Genomic DNA, 17,461 nt, shown 5'->3' on the forward strand with positions numbered 1-17,461 from the left:
TGACATGTTTTGGATCACTAAGATAATGAATCATTTACATTTTGTGAATTCCTTTCAAACTTTTTCAAGGAAATAATTCAAAAGTGCCCTCCCTCCCTGCCTCCTCCCCTCCCGTCCCCCCACTTCATTTTGTAAGCATAGACAACTCCTGTTTCAAACTGTTCCCAGTAGAACTCCTGAGTATTAATTTAAAAAGATAATTAAGGCCAGGCATGGTGGCTCATGCCTGTAATCCCGGCACTTTGAGAGGCTGAGGCAGGCAGATCACGAGGTCAGGAGATTGAGACCATCTTCGCTAACGTGGCAAAACCCCGTCTCTACTAAAAATACACACACACACAAAAATTAGCCAGGCGTGGTGGCATGCGCTTGTAGTCCCAGCTACTTGGGAGGCTGAGACAGGAGAATCACTTGAACCCTTGAACCCTTGAGGCAGAGGAGAATCACTTGAACCCAGGAGCTGAGATCATGCCACTGCGCTCCAGCCTGGGCGACAGAGCGAAACTCCATCTCAAAAAAAAAAAAAAAAAAACAAAAAAAAAACAGATAAGTAAGCAGTACAATTATCTGTTGGTTTCACCATTGCATGATTTTCTTACTTGTTCTTACTTGAAATCCTGGCAAGTGAAAATTCCTACAAGTTTCACCTTGATCATAAATGCATTTTCTGGGCAATTTTGTGTTTGGGGATTGATAGCCCAGGGCACTAGTTTACTTTACATAATATAAGGACTTAAATTTAAAGCATTCTTAAGGAGTGGCAAAAGACTTAGGTGCCAATTTCTACAAATGAAGTCATCCATTAAATGTCTACTAGTGTCGGGCATTAACAAACTCATAGACAAGTGAAGAGTTAAATTCTAAGATGTGTCATAAACAGTCAATTTACAGAAACAGGAGAAATTTCTATTGATAAGGGAAGTGGCAAGTGTTGAGGCAGAATAAACAGGCATCAAAAGGCTGGAAGCAGAGGTCACGGTATCAAGAAAATAATGCACCAGCCCTGGGATCTTGCACCAGACTGCCATGAGCATAACACCGTTACGTCTCTTTCTTACCTAAGTTTTCCTGTTTTGCTCTCCCAGGGAATTTCACTTTAAGGGAATACATCCCTGACTTTATAGCAAAGATCAGGAAGCAAACAAGATCCATTTATATAGAGATCGCTTTGTTCTCTTCCACGAAGCCAGGAATGTCTGCATTCACATTTAAAACAACAAAATTATCTTTCATAAGATGTTTTCTCCTTCAAACAGGACGAGAGAATCGAAGCATGATGCCCAGCATGGAATTTCGGTCCCCTTCCCTTTTGACCTCAATTGATACGGCCCTTTGTGCCTTTTATGTAATATTAGTGGTTTTCAGAATGTGCTCCCTGGACCAGTAGTGACCGCAGCATCACCTGGGAAGCTGTTAGACATGCAGATTCTCTGAGCCCATCCTACCCATGCCCAAGTGAACCAGAAACTCTGGGGAGACTGGGTGCTCAATGTAAGATTTAATACATTCTCCCAGTGATTCTGATGTTTGCCAAAATATGAGAACCATTGCTTTATGTTAATTGACTTCCTTTGTTATTTCACATCCACTATCTATAAGCCAATTCCCACTGCAGTGGGACAGAGAGAGATGGCTCCACACTGCACTCTTAGGTACAACTGAGCATCCCCCTTTGGTGTTGAGAGGTCTGCTTTATTCTTCCCATTTCTTTGATGGACATATTTTTAACTCAGAACAATATTTCTCTCCAAACAGTGTGAGCATCTCATGGTAAGTTTTTACAAACATTTTTTAGCCATTTCAGGTAACAACCCCCAGCGTAACAATCCCCCACGTGGCCTGTAACACCCAGAACTCTGGTGAATGTAATGATTGTTTTGCAGACAGGAAGTGACTGCAGCATTAACACTATCCAGAAATGCGTGGTGATAAACTCTGGCACTGCTACAGAAAGGAAAAACCAGGCTCAGAGATGCAGAAACTCAGAGAATACATTCTGTAGCTGAGAGGAAAAACCCACACAAACTCAAAACAAAACCAGTTCAAATAAACCTCGCTCCTTTGCCATCTATAAACAGAGTGAAGTTCAAGGGAGAGTCTTCTGGCCCCAACAAGAACCATGGAATGAGATAAGATGTTTTCTCCTTTATTTTAATGTGTGGACTGCATTGGCGCCCCATTATAAAGGCATTTCAAATATCCATTAATGATTTAATTGACTAAGTGCCATTCTTCCCTGACTCCCATGTTGGGTTTATCTGTGCAGAGCTTCCTGCGATTATCTTAAGTCTCTGGCAGCTTAATGAAGGCTGTATGTCGGCAAACACTATTTTTTAAAAATTGGAGGATAAATTTACAAGGAGTAAATGCTCCATTAGATGTTGAGAGGTCACTCATGCCCCAACTTGATTCGGATGTCTGACACAGCTGCTTCAAGAAGTCCACGTGGCCCCAGGCGATGGAGCTGTTAAATCATGTTCACGTAGGACATTCCTCTTCTGGCTTGAAATACAATCTGGTTAATGAATTTACCTTCTTCACATCCCAGGTACCGGTCAGAATACCCAACCTGAAAATCTTCTGTGCTGAGTATTTAAAAATCTGTCTCTCATAGGATTCCTACAGGAGTCAACGTTTTGTTTCTCTTAAAAAGGAACACTCGCTTCCAGTCTGTTGTGACATATCTGAACTGTTAGACCTGGCTGTGTTTTCCAGGAACAATAAGTGGAATTTTCTCTAACCCAACCAAACTCTTTTTAATGAGTTCAGGGGAATCAGCGTGTTTGTGTTGGCTTGCTGGACCTTCGAGGCTTACAGACCTAGCCAGCTCAGGCACCGATCAGCAGCCGGGGAAGGCATTAGTCTCCCCCACATATCTACCCTGCAAGCTTCATGGCCAAGAGCAATGCCAGGGAGTTCAAGTGATTAGTTATGTTAGGGAAACGAAAGCCAACAACCCAAGAATCAGCGAACCCAGGAAAAGGTCAATAGGCCTTGGTGCTGTAATGAATGTAACAAATATTTAAATAAGGATAATATTGAAATGTGTTCAGTCATCTTGATTTATTTCCAATTACTTCGCTTTTGCTCCACTATGTAGTTCTGAAATTCAAAGTTGATTTCTGCTGACTTGTGGAGCCACACCACCTCTATTTTTTTCCTTCTATGTGCCTTTCAATCTTATTTCACAGTCCCTTCCAAAAGGACCACAAAGCATGGCAAACAGAGGTAGACTCAGTCTATCAAGTGGCTACAAAGGATGTTGTTTTATAAAGCAGAGAACCTGAGCCAGGCTTCTGTACAATGCAGAGGAAACGTCAAGGATCTAGACAGACTGGTCCAGGCCATGGTGAATGGCCAGGCCCATTCAATCCCAACCATCAGAGAAGCTTTTTTCCTTTCCAAAGCATGAGTCCTCCAGGGATGAAGATGAGAATCTCCTTGAGTTTAGAATTGTAATACGTCTCAACTGGAGGAGTTCCAAGAGCTTCCCTACTATTAGCTCCAGGAAGCAGAGGCGGGGCCAGATAAAATGGATTGCCCACAATTCTCAGTGAGTTGAGAGGAAGGGCACTGGCCGAGGGGATGCTTCTCTGTTCTCCCTCCTGCCCACCCTGCTGCATGTGTGCATCGATTTAATCACAAGTAAGCCTCAAACCATGGCCACAGCACCGTTCTGACACTTGCTGGGAAATAATCCTGGTGCCTTCTCTGGCTAGAGTGCGGTAGGTAGGGTGAGAGGGTAGGTGTCAAGTGGGATCTACTACAAAGACTGGTAGTTTTACCTACCTCCATATCTGTTCCCACTCACTCTTACTCTGTCTTAGGAAGCCAACAGGCAGTAGAGCTTCTCTCCTAACACTTTACCATGAAAAAGTTTTGATGGGCATGCCAGCACCATTTTAAGACTGTTGGCTGCATCCTTGCCGTGATGCCCACTAGTCTCTCAACAAGGATGGAAAAAGTAACAGCCTTTAACTATGGTTTTTCTTTCAAATCAATTAGTTACCATTTATTGAGCACATACTATGTACCAAGAACTACAGAGGTGCATGTCTCTGTTTGATCCTTGCAACATCTCCATTGGATAAGTTTTATAACTGCTCTATAAATATTATTATATTTGCACTGTATCACTATTTCTTTTTTTTTTCTTTCTTTCTTTCTTTTTTCTTTTAAGACAGAGTCTTGCTCTGTTGCCCAGGTGGAGTGCAGTGGCGCATTCTCAGCTCACTGCAAGCTCCGTCTCCCAGGTTCACGCCATTCTCCTGCCTCGGCCTCCTGAGTAGCTAGGACTACAGGCACCCGCAACCACGCCCGGCTAATTTTTTGTATTTGTTAGTAGAGATGGGGTTTCGCCATGTTAGCCAGGATGGTCTCGATCTCCTGACCTCATGATCTGCCCACCTTGGCCTCCCAAAGTGCTGGGATTACAGGGGTAAGCCACCGTGCCCAGCCTTCTGTTTTGTCTTTACTTTAAATTTTAACAAGAATATAAGTTCCGCAACAGAAGTGACCTTGCTTCTTTTGTTAACAATTCCATTCCAAGCACCTACCATGTGCCTCACACATAGTAGCTATTAATAAGCATTTGCTAAATGAATGAGAGAATCCTCATCTCATAGGGTAGAAAACTAAGTCTTAGGTGAATTAACTTATTCAAGGCCTTCCAACTGAATAGAGGAGAGGGTGCCTTTCAAACACCCTCTCTATATATTTTTATAAATGTGATTAGATACAAAGATGTGCTCATGATAAATGGAACTGGAAACGATCAAGATTCTCAATGACTCTACCCAAGGCCCATACAACACAAGCGTGTTTACTTAAGGTTCTGACCTCTACAACCCCTGAATTTGTCATAATGAGAAATAACAAAGTTTAATACTTTAATAGATGGAGTATTCTGCCTTAATGACACATTTCTACTACTCAGGAGATTGGTAATTTGTTGTGAAATAGCATCTCCTACTACTGACCTTACTGAATGACGGAGGCTAAGTCAACACCAGACCTATAAGAAAAACATTGAGTTCTTGAGATGCAGTATATATGATGACGAACTCCATGTGTGCCCACAGTAACAAATGGGGTTGTTATTAGGAAATCTGCTCAATACCTAGAATTACAATCTTCCACAGTACTATCATCATTTGCAAAGTTGATATAACAGAAATTGATTAGGGAAAGAAACAAAGACTGCTTGGGGAACTATTAATAGGCTTCAGGACCATGAACATTTATTTGAACAAAGGTGCTTTTCCAGATGCTCTATGTCCTCACAGAACAAAATAATAACTGAAGCTGAAACCTGCAGGGTAGAGGATGTGGGGTCGCTATAAAATGGAAGCACCCTCATGAGGGGGCCAAATGGAGGTGGGAAAATATTAGGTCCAAGGGTTTTCTGAAAATAGGACACCGGGATAATTACAACCTAAGCTTAAGGCAGGAGTTAGAAGAGCTAGCATATCAGAGGCCCCATAAGTACTTATTTTTTTACTTTAGGAGGGGATAAAGGCCATCTCAGAAGAGAAAGTCACTGACTTTCAATTAATCTGCTTTCTACCATGTTACAAATAAAATTTAGGGAAACAGACTCTTAATGAAAAAAAATAAATCTTCAGAAGTTATTATCTGGGAAACCTGGACATTGTCTGAGGACCTGGTTGCCTGTGACAACCTACATTTGCTGGGAGGGATTGCCAGGGGGTCAGATAACAGCCCATAAAGTTGCTAATATAACTGATGCAGCTTGATGAGAGGAAAAGCATCAATCAAAGTCGGAAAGTCTGTGTAGGTAAGGTGGGGGTGGGAGTGCCGGCTCTAAAGCCTTGATTCTGAAAACAGAAGGTCTCCACGGAATTTTTCTGTAGGAAAAATGGGAGGCCAAGTAAAACCAGGTGCTGGGAACAGGTGATGAGCACTGCACTTGACCTCTCTAAATGAAGGATGTAGACCACTCGTTTCCTCCAAATTACAACCACCAGAAATTTAGTTCTTTCAATAATGACTTCAAAATTTAACAACCTCTCATTTTAAGTTGTCCACGTTTGGTGGCAAAAAAAAAAAAAAAGAAAGAAAGAACATATACATGGACAGAAATGTACAAATGCAGAGTCATTGCTTTCTAGATGTCAAATGCAGATGACTGAGTTTATCTCATACCTGGGTTTGTGGCCTAGTATCATCATTGGTCCAGGGAAGTTTGCTTTCTTATTTTACTTCACTTGTGTATTGACTTTTTTTTTTTCTAATCCACTACTCCCAATCTCCTCCCCACACAGACAACACTTCTAATGCATTTAGTATGTATCCTCAAATTTGTAGGTATCCTTATAAAATGTACAGTTGTTTTGTGTGCATATATAGTTCTTAATTTATATAAATGGCATTGGACTAAGGATCACATTTTTCCCCTTTTAAATTCAATGGTATGTTGGAGAGATCTGTCCCTGTTGCTATTATCCACTGGGTTTTACTTCATGATGCCCATCCACTACATTTTACTGAATGATTTCCCTTCAAATGGACCACAGATTAACTCCATTTCCTTTATGACCCAAACAGTAAGCAGCAAACATGTGCATCCATGTCTTTCTCTAGATTTACGCAAAGATTTTTTTTTCTGAGATTACCCACAAGTGGAATTCTGAGTCCTTAGCACACTTAATCATTTAAGTAAGCCCTGCCTCAGTTGGTCTCCAGGATACCGGATCAGTTCCCATTCCCACCAGTAGGACACAAAGGTTTCTATTATCCCATATAGTGCTAGCCCATGGATATAAATTGGATATAATTTTTACCAATTAAAATAGGTAGAATATGTTATCCCATTCTTAATTTAATTTGCATTTATCTGAGTATTACTGAGTTTAAGCATCTCTTTATATATTTTTTAGTCATTCACATTTCCTTTCTAGGAACTGTGGTTCATATCCTTTGGTCATCATTTTTAAAGTTTTCTCTCTCTCTTGTGTATCAGTAGAGTTCCTTACATTCTAGATATTGATAGCTCACTGATCCTGAGCTGTGCAAATATATTTTCCTAATCTCTCATCTGTCTGTTAGCTTTTTCTATGTTGTCTTTTTAAAACAAAAGTCTTTACATTTTGTGTAATCAGAATAATCAATTATTCACCTAATGGTTTGTTCTATTCAGATCATGTTAAAGTTCTTCCTTTCCTGCAGGTCCTATATTTTCTTCTATTCGCATTCTGGTTTTACTTTTCACATTTAGATCTTTCATCCATCAAGAATCTACTTTGTATATGGTGTGAGGTAGGGCTCTAGCTTTGTTTTTCTTTGTATCATGAGGCAATTTTCTTAACACCTTCTATTAAATCATGTGTCCTGTTGCCTATTGACCTTTATCATCTCAAGTTGCCATGTATCTAGGTATCAGTTATAAGTTATTTCTGTTCAATTGGTCTACTTCTCTGTTCTTGTACCACTAGCACACAGTTTTTATTTCTATAGTTGCATACTATATCTTAATATCTGATCATAGAAATTTGCCTTCTTTTGCTTCTTTTCCAAAGTAACTTAGCTATTCATGGACCTATATTCTTCTGTATACAGAATAGCTTTCTCACATTCATTCCTAAATCCACTGGAATTTTGTTCTGGATCACACTGAAATTGTACATTAGTTTAGAGAGAATTGGCAAATTTATCATCTTAAAGCATCCCATTTATATACATGGTACAGTTGGCCATTTACTCATATTTTCTTAAAATGTTATCCATAGATACTATGTATATTCCTTGTTAATTTCTAGATATTTTATAAATTTTGTTGCCATTATGAAGGCATCTTGTTTTGTCTTTTATTTACTGGTTGGTTACTGGTGGTATGGAGAGATGTAACTAATGTTTCCAAGTTGATCTGTGTCTTGAAAATTTCCTGAGCTCTCTTATTCTAGTCTTTTTCTGTTGATTTTGACAGATTTCCATTGAAATCATATCATCAGCAAATTACAATGTAATACTCTTCCTCCCAACCATTAGACTGACATTGTTTTATTTGTTTTTATCTTAGAATTGGCCAGGGCTTTTGATACTATATTAAGTAGCAGCAGCATATGTTTCTAATCTTAAAGGAGATGATTTCAAAATCTAAAGTAGGTTAGGGGCATAAATCTTTACCAAATTAAAAAGGTCCTTTTCTAGGCATGGTGTACTAACAGACTTTTAACATAAATGGATGTTCAACTTTATAAACATGCTTTTTCTGTATCTATTAAGATGATCAAGATATTTTTCTTTCGTGGATTAATTTAGCAATACGTTTTCTGAGGTTGAACCATCTTTGCTTTTCTCAGGTAAACCCTCCATGATCATCTGTTTATTACTTTCACTTTCTAGAATGTCATTAGCTAATATTTCACGTTACATTTTTTACCTATATATTCAAAAGTCACATTGGCCTTTTTTACTGCCCTTTTTACTGTCCTTGGCAGAATTTGCAATAAAAAATACAATAATCTCATAGAATAATTTCTAATGTTTCATCATTTTTCTATTTCCCAGAGTTGTTTATTTTTTAAAACTGGTGGAATTTACTTATAAAACCACTGGATGTGGAGCTTTTGTGGAAGAAAACAGCTTTATCACCATTTTTAATTTCATTATTGCTTATTGGTTTATTAAATTTTTCCAGTTTTTTACTATTTTTGCCATTTTATATTTTTCCAGAAATATAGTAGACAGTTTTTCATAATATTCTTCCATAATATTTTTCTCAGCTGTGTCTATTTTATTTCCCTCTTTTTCATTCTGTAATTTTATTTGCTTATTTTCCCTTTCTCTTGATCAGTCCTGCCAGAAAGAAAGTGCTTCTTTTATTGATGTTTTCAAAGTACTAGATTTTGGTTTTGTTAATCTTCTTTTAGTGTACCTTAAATTTTATCATAAATTTATTATCTCTCTATAGTAAATTTTGTTCCCTTTGGGGAACAAAATTTTGGGGGAGTTTGTTCCTTTTCCAACTTCTTCATTTGAACACAAATAATTTGTTGTTGGTCTTTGTTGTTTTCAAATAAATATGTCTAAAGCTATATCTTTCCACTGGTTGCTATTTTAGCTGTCTTACAAATTTTGATAGCTTTTAAAACATTTCTGGGCTGGGCACGGTGGCTCACACCTCTAATCCCAGGCGAGGCCGAGGTGGGCTGATCCTGAGGTCAAGTGTTCAAGATAAGCCTCATCAACATGGTGAAACCCCATCTCTACTAAAAATATAAAAATTAGCCAGACGTACTGGCGCATGCCTGTAATCCCAGCTACTCAGGAGGCTGAGGCAGGAGAATCACTTGAAAAACTGGGAGGTAGAGGTTGCAATGAGCCAATATTATGCCACTGCACTCCAGCCTGGGTGACAGAGTGAGACTCCATCTCAAAAAAAAAAAAAAAAAAAAAAAAAAAAAATTGTGTTTAGTTCTAAATATTTCATAATTTCTGTTAATCATTGCTTGACCCAGTTATTTGAGCTTCAGATATATGCGTTACTTTTTAGCTTTCTGTTGCAACTGATTCCTTATTTTACTGCATCTTTATCACTGAACATATGATGCATTAATCAGGATTCTTTTCAGAATACAGAACTTTTATTGGTAGCCTAGTAAATTGTAAATGTTTTATGAATAATCCATTCTCAAAATAAAATGTACGTTTACTGTTTGTTGGACATATAATTCCATACATATCTACTGGTTTCTCCACTTATTGTTTTATTTGACTCTTTCATATCTTTGTTCATCTTTGGTCTGCTTAACCTATCAGTTTGAGAAAGCTGTTTTAAAATTTCTGTCCACAATTGTTAACTTACCTGTTTCTTCCCATAGTTGACTGTCATTTTACATATTTTTAAGACAATATTATCAGGTACATTTATATTCATTATGATTATATATTATTCTTTGCTACACTTATAAATATATCACATTCTTCTTTGCCCTTAAATGATTTTTGTTTTTAATCATATTTCATCAGATATAAATATTGCTATCATGGCTTTCTTTTGGTTCACATTTCCCTACTACAGTTGGTCCTTTAACAATACAGGGATTAGGGGCACTGACCCGCTATGCTGTCAAAAACCCATATATAACTTTTGACTCCCCTAAAACTTAACTACTAATAGCCTAGTGTTGACTGGAATCTTTACCTATAACAGAAACAGACTATTAACACATATTTTGTATATGTATATTTTGTATACATATATATTTTTATATATGTATATTTTGTATATGTTTTATACACTGTATTCTAAAACTAAGCTAGAGCAAAGAAAATGTTATCAAGAAAACAAAGAAAACATATATTTACTATTCATTAAATGGAAGTAGATCATCATAAAATTCTTCATCCTCATCATCTTCATGTTAGGTAGGCTGAGGAGAAGAAGGAAGTGGAGGGGTTGGTCCTGCCCCTCAGAGGCAGAAGAGGCAGAAGGGGCAGAAGGGGCAGAAGGGGTGGAGAAGGTGGAAGAGGAGGCAGGAGAGGTGGGCACACTCAGTGTAACTTTTATTTTAAAAATTCAGTATAAGTGGACCCATGTAGTTTGAACCCATGTTGTTCAAGGATCAACTGTATTTTTTTTATTACCCTAACCAGATTGCCCTCCATCACTACTCTCTTACTGACAAAACATCGCTGGATCTTAATATTGTATCCAACCTGAGTACTTCTGTCTTTTGATGGGTCAATTTATATGTATTGCAATTATGGTTGCATTAGAATTTACTTCTGCCATCTTATTTTACTTTTTTCTCCATTTATTATATTTGCTTTTGTGTATTTTTAATTTTTGTTTCTTGCCTTCCATTGGGTAAACTTTTCACCTGTTAGAAATTTATACAGTTTTGTTTTCTGGTAGCTGCTCCAAACTTGTTAAGATCCATAGTTGCATTCTCCCCATCTATTTCTTCATCTTAACAATACTTACATCTTTCACTGAACAAAGCAAGTGCCTGTCCCCACCTGCCTCTATCCTCACCTTCTTCTCCTAGCCCATCATCCTAGGCTCATTATGTTGCAAATTTTATTTTGGGTTGTTATGCACACCAACAGTGGTAGTTCTGAGGACAAACATCAATCAATCTTTCTTCTGGAGGTGGATGACTTCAAAGACATTTCTGTGGGGTCTTCCTTCTTCACCTAAGTAAACTTGAAAGATGTAAGCTAGAGAGTGGGCTGCTTTCTCCTGGTAGAGTACAGTATAACTGTTGACTCACAGGCAATTAACAAAAATAAACCTTACCACATGAATAAACATCAAATCATCACAAACAACACTTTAGCCCTGGAAACCTGGTGGGTGAGAAGGGAATGTTTCACCATTCCCAGGAGAAAAGCAATCTCACTTCATTGCTGGATGACAGCCCAGGGTGCTGCCCCATGTCCCAAACCACACTCTTCTAAACAGCCAGGTACCTATGTTTATGAAGGGTTGTAAGTGAAAGGTATATATTAAGCAAATATGCATAAGCCAAGACATGCCCATAGTGATAATTTCACAAACATAAACTGCAGTACAAACATACCTCAGTGGTAGTTATATGTGTTTCTACACACAAACACACACTCATATACATACTGTCTCTAAACGATACTTTAGTTTGACAATACAGTACTTAAACTCCCCTAGACTCATTTTTTTAACATAAGTTCCATATCATCATAAGCACTGGGATTCAACAGCAGGCAAAAGCTATTATGCCCGAGGAGAACCAAAACCTAAAACACCTAAATAACCCTTTTTCTGAGCTCCCATTAACAGAGCTGCCTATCAGCCAACGTTTTAGCCCGGTCCCTTCCTTCCATGTGCTCTTTAAAATCTGTCTTTAATTGTCTCATAACTGGAGTTTCCCCAGGCTTCATAAGCCTTTGGATATAAATGAGATTATATTAAGTAAATGCCCAGATTCTGCTGACTCTTAAATTTCATCTGCTTCTCTGCAAGAAATCAGCCCTCTGCCTTGGTTTTCTGCAATTATTTCCAAGAGGCCACAGGAGCATGTCACCTACCTCCTCACTCCAGCCTTCCTACTTCTCCCTAAGGAAGGCACATCTGTCATGCCTTCCCCTTCACTGCCAGGATGATGTCACACCCACCCTGAGAGATCTAATTGCATATCTACGGAGGAATGAGGAGGCGACTCTTCTTCTCCAATCTACAGTGGTCCATCACCATCAAGGCACCCAAGCCACACTACTGACATTCAGAATCTTACAAGTGCTTTGTTGAAACAGCTCCTTCAGCTCTTCATTTGCAGCTTTGTCTCTCACCAGGGCTCAGACCTCATGGTCCATGGAGGCAGGCTGGGAAGGAGGGGGTGGGTCACTACCATCTCCAACTTTTCTCCCAAAGACACACGTACAGAAACCTTCACACAAAACTCCGATTCCACCACCTTCTCCAATAGGGATAAATATTAAGACATTACAGATATTTAGCTGTGGGATATTAAGTCATGGCACAGTTGAAACCCAACCAAACTCTGAATCTTAGTGTAGACTTGGCTGAAACATCTGCTGTCCTGATGACTCCTTTTGTAACTTTTCTCTTCCTGAAAAAATTCTGGATGTTTTGAGATGCCCATTTTATTCAACAAATATTTTTGAGGTCTTGTCATGAAGGCAGGATGGCATCCAATGAATTATTTATATATTGATTCTTCCATAACAGCTTAGCCATGATAGTACCATGTTTTGTATTTCAAAGCTGTGATGATTAGGGCTGTTCACAAGAACCCTGAGTCACCTCCTCCCAGGTACATGGTAAGATTGGTTTTTCATGGTCTCTTGAAGTTAGGCATAGCCTTGTGGCTTGGTTTCGCCAATGAAAAGCGTGCAGTCTGATGACTGTCCCTTCCAGAAAGATATAATTTTCAGTGTAAGACACTGCAGCACTCACTTTTCTCTGCTATAAAGATTGTTGGATAACATGAAAGACAGAGCCTCCAACAGCCTGGGTTTCTGAATATCTATAAGGAGCAGAATCCTCTGTGACCCTCAGAGGACATGTAGCCTGAATGAGAAAACTTAGATGTTTTAAGCCACTAAAATGTGGGGGATGTTTGTTAACATGCATAACCTTATCCCTCCTGACTAATACAAAGGGAGAAGTATGCTAGAAATGTCTTTAGGATTGAAAATTCAGGGCCATTGCCTTGCACAACTTCAGGTGGCACCATTCACACTGTATCCTATGAATTCCATGCATGAAAGCACAACCATTCATTCAGTGTTCTGTGTCCCTGGAATTGGGCAGTACTTTGAAACTAAATAAATATATATATTTCCTGAGTTTTCTATCAAGTTTAACTCATGAATGGGGGCATTTTCCAGTTTTGTGCCTGGAGAAGAAATATGCTATTTTACCACATATGTAAGTTTTAGATATTTCTTTGCCGTGTCATCTCAGTATCATGATTTACTGTAAGGCAGTAGTTCTCAACCAGAGGCTAGAGATGGGAGAATCTTACCCCCCAGGAGATATTTGGAAAAGTCCTGAGGCACTTTTGTCCCATCTGAAGGCAGGGGGCACTAATGGTATGTAGTACATAGAGGTCAGTGATGCAGTGAACAGCGGCCCCCACTTCCCAGGTAGACATTTCTCCTTTGTACTGGCCAAATGCCCTCCTTCACTGAGAATAGAAAGGAGATGGTCTAAAGCGGAAGTCCCCAACCTTTTTGGCCCCAGGGACCAGTTTCATGGAAGACAATTTTTCCACAGATCAGGAGGGGTGGGGAGATGGTTTCAGGATGAAACCGTTCCACCTTAGATCAACAGGTATTAAATTATCATAAGCAGTGTGCAATCTAGATCCCTCCCATGCACAGTTCACAGTAGGGCTCACACTCCTATGAGAATCTGATGCTGCCACTGATCTGATAGGAGGCGGAATTCAACTGGTAACGCTCGCCCACCTGCCATTCACTTCCTCCTGTGCCGCCCAGTTCCTCCCAGACCACGGACCAGTACTGGTCTGTGACTCAGGGATGGGGGACTCCTGGTCTAAAGTTCAAGGAGGTGGAGCATAATGTTCCATTCCAGTGTGTAACTTACCTGGTGGCTTCCTTCTCAGGAGCACAGTATGTAAGCAGGGAAAGGAGTAACCTGCTTTACAGCAGAGAGGCCTGGCAAACACTCCTCAGCAGGCAGTTAATGTCAACATCAACAGCCATGAGTCATGTTGATAGAATGTACCCTAGACACCGTGTGATGAGAATAGCACCTTACCTCCCCCAAACCCATAACCCTACCCTGATCATGAAAAAAAAAAAAAATTAGAAAAAAAAAATCCCAGTTGAGGGACATTTTATGACACACTTGACCAGTATTTCAGATCAAAATGAGGAAAGTCATTGAAAACAAGGAAAGTCTGAGAAATTGTCACCACCAAGGGGAATCTTAGGAGACATGACAGTTAAACGTGATATGGGATCCTGGATGGGATCCTGGAACCAAAAAAGGACATTAGGTAAAAACTATGGAAATCAGAATAGCACACTAATAATAATGTATTAATATTAATTCATTTGTTACAACAAATGTATCACACTAATAAAACATGCATTGTCGGCTGTGTGGTGGCTCATGCCTGTAATCCAAGCACTTTGGGAGCCTGAGGCAGGCGGATCACTTGAGGTCAGGAGTTCGAGAGCAGCCTGGCCAACATGGTGAAACCCCATCTCTTCTAAAAATACAAAAACTGGCTGGGCGTGGTGACACGTGCCTGTAATCCCAGCTATTCCGGAGGCTGAGGCAGGAGAATCGCTTGATACCAGGAGGCGTATGTTGCAGTGAGCCGAGGTCACGCCACTGCACTCCAGCCTGGGTGACAGAGCAAGACTCCATCTCAAAAAAAAAGAAAAGTCAATAATAGGGGAAACTAGGTGTGAGGTATACAGGAACTCTATTATCTTTGCAATTTTTTTGTAAATCTAAAATCATCTAAAATGAAACATATTTTAAAGATGATATGAGGGATATAGGAGAACTATAAAGAATCTTCCAGCAGTTACAAAGGTCAAAAGTGAAATTGCTCGTAAAGAGACATTACAGAAGTATACAATGAGTTGGACAAATGATCACTCATCAGGTTTGATTCCCAGGAACCCTGAGGACAAAAGTTTACTGTGTTTGAACAATAAATTTTTGAACACATATTACAGGTAATATGCTGAGAAATGACTCATATGTGGGCCACAATAAGATTGTAATCTACTCACAAACTTATATGATATGATTGAACAAGACTGAATAGTGTCTGATAAAACAATGTGAGCAGTGGTTTCCAAACTGTGTTCTGTTGAACCTGTGACCCACCGAAGTCTGGTCTAGGTCTGCTTAAACATATTTTAACTGTTTTTACAACTGTAATAAAAAGCAACACCATCTCACAACTGTCTCCTATAACCTAACACACAGGAGATCAATAACAGCACATTTATGTTTGGTTCTAAGAACTAAGCTTCTCCTGCCATCCCTGAATACAGGTTGGAATTTATAAAGGGGCATTAAGCAGGAGGGATGACGCATCATGCTCATCTTTTTACAAACACCCACCTCTGTGTGTGCTCTTTAGATATAGTTGTACAAGTGAAGATTCCACACAACGTTGGGCAAATTGCCTTCTCTCACACCAGCTTCGTTAGTGATGAAAACTGGAAAAAGAAATTAAAGTTGGCCGGGCGCAGTGACTCACACCTATAATCCCAGCATTTTGAGAGTCCAAAGCGGGCAGATCATGAGGTCAGGATTTCGAGACCAGCCTGACCAACAGTGAAACCCTGTCGCTACTAAAAATAATACAAAAATTAGCTGGGCCTGGTGGCGCATCCTGTAATCCCAGCTACTCAGGAGGCTGAGGCAGGAGAATCACTTGAACCTGGGAGGTGGAGGTTGCAGTGAGCTGAGATCACACCACTGTATTCCAGCCTGGGTGACCGAGCAAGACTCCGTCAAAAAAAAAAAAAAAAAAAAGGGTACAATTTAATGGCATTAAGTACATTCACAATGTTGTGCATATATTACCATTAATTCTAAGAATTTTCATCACTTCAAAAGGAAATTCTGTAGCCATTAAGCAACCACTCCCCATTCCCACCTGCCCCCAGTTCTGGCAACCACAAATCTTTCTGTCTCTACGGATGTACCAATGTTTGATACTTCATGTAAATTGAATCATTCAACATGTAACCCTTAGTGTCTGGATTCTTTCACCTAACATAGCATTTTTAAGGTTCATCCACGTCATAGCATGTATCAGCACTTTATTTCTTTCTATGGCTGACTACTATTTTATTGTATGGCTATGCCACATTTTTATTCATTTGTTGATAGACATTTGAGATCTTCACATCTTTTGGCTATTGTAAATAGGGCTGCTATAAATATTCATGAATTTTTTTAATGTCTGTTTTCAATTCTTTAGGGATATACTTAGGAGTAGAATTGCTGGATCATAGGCTAATTCTATGATTAAATGTTTGAGGAAACTCCAAACTGTCTCCATAGTGACTGCACTGTTTTACATTCCCAGCAGTAGTGTGTGGGGGTCCTAATCCTCCATATCCTCACCAACCCTGTTTTCCTTTTTTTATTATTATTATTATTATTATTATTATTATTATTATTGCCATCCTAGTGGGTATGAAGTAGTTTCTCATTGTGGTTTTATTTTTGAGATGGAGTCTAATTCTGTTCCCCAGGCTGGAGTGCAGTAGCATGATCTCGGCTCACTGCAACCTCCACCTCCCAGGTTCAAGCAATTCTCCTGCCTCAGCTTCCCGAGTAGCTGGGACTACAGGTGCATGCCGCCACAGCTGCCTAATGTTTGTAATTTTTTTTTTTTTTTTAGTAGAGATAGGATTTCACTATGTTGGCCAGGCTGGTTTCGAATTCCTGACCTCAGGTGATTCGCCCACCTCGGCTTCCCAAAGTGCTGGGATTACAGGTGTGAGCCGCCGTGAACCGGTCTCATTGTGACTTTGATTTACTTTTTGTCAATGGCTAAAATTGTTGAACATCTTTTCATGTGCTTGTTGGCCATTTGTATAACATTGGAAAATGTTGGTTATTGAGCTTTATACCCGCTATGCCCTCCAGGCTGTGAGCTCAATATCAGTGGAAGAAGCCGCTCCTTCTCCTTTGTGTCTTCAGTGCAAAGGGCAACTGACATCCTAGGGGAAAAAATACCCAAAACCTCTTCTCTTAAAAATGAGCTGAATGAAGTAAAGAATAGCCCAAGAGATTCTGCCAATGGTAGAAACTGAGAGAATCAGGGTGGAGAGGACACCAACCAGGTGGAATGGGCACACCAATGAGGTGGGATATCAGCTGGGACTTGAGAGATTATCTGATTTTGATCTAGATCCCCAGGTTCTTCTTTCATCTCTATTAATTCATTTGTTCGTCAATGCAATAAACAAATCCTGAATGATTACGCCG

This window comes from Chlorocebus sabaeus, chromosome 9 (assembly GCF_047675955.1).
Source record: "Chlorocebus sabaeus isolate Y175 chromosome 9, mChlSab1.0.hap1, whole genome shotgun sequence".
NCBI lineage: Eukaryota > Metazoa > Chordata > Mammalia > Primates > Cercopithecidae > Chlorocebus > Chlorocebus sabaeus.